This window comes from Budorcas taxicolor, chromosome 17, assembly GCF_023091745.1.
Source record: "Budorcas taxicolor isolate Tak-1 chromosome 17, Takin1.1, whole genome shotgun sequence".
NCBI lineage: Eukaryota > Metazoa > Chordata > Mammalia > Artiodactyla > Bovidae > Budorcas > Budorcas taxicolor.
Window position 1 is genome coordinate 62,315,814 of NC_068926.1, and position 585 is coordinate 62,316,398.

The following is a 585-nucleotide window of genomic DNA, read 5'->3' on the forward strand; positions in this document are numbered from 1 at the left end:
AACTAAAAACTAGAACATCCAGAACTGGAATTATTCTGCACTAGTGGTTTGGGCAGAGTGTTTGCGGCCAACATCTTAAGTCTTTTCTAACCATACCTTAAGGTATAGAAGTGAAAGAGAATATAGTACCATGATTAGTAGCTACTGTAGTTGAAGTGGGTGGAATCTATCCATTATTCTTAGATCCACAGATTAAGTCACTGTTCAGGGAGATGAAGCTACTTTCCACCTAAGATACACTCATATTACTTGAATAGATATTAGATTTGTGGAGTCTCTTCTGGAAAAAAATAAATTTCAAGTTATTATTAGTTATTATTTATACAAAATATTTCCAGGCCCTCTACTGAGTGGTTGTGGGGGAAGCAGTGTGGCATGCAACAACTTTCTCAGATATTTACATTGCTTTTCCTTCTGTTGAACAAAGAAAGTCCTGGTTTTACATTCTTTGAACAGAGTTTTGGAAATTCAGAAGAAGCAAGGACAGAAGGTGTCAAAAAAGTGATAGGGAGATCCTCAGACACTTGACATCCTAGTCTCGTATATATTCCATGCTGTTCTAGGTCTTAAGAATAGAAACCATTC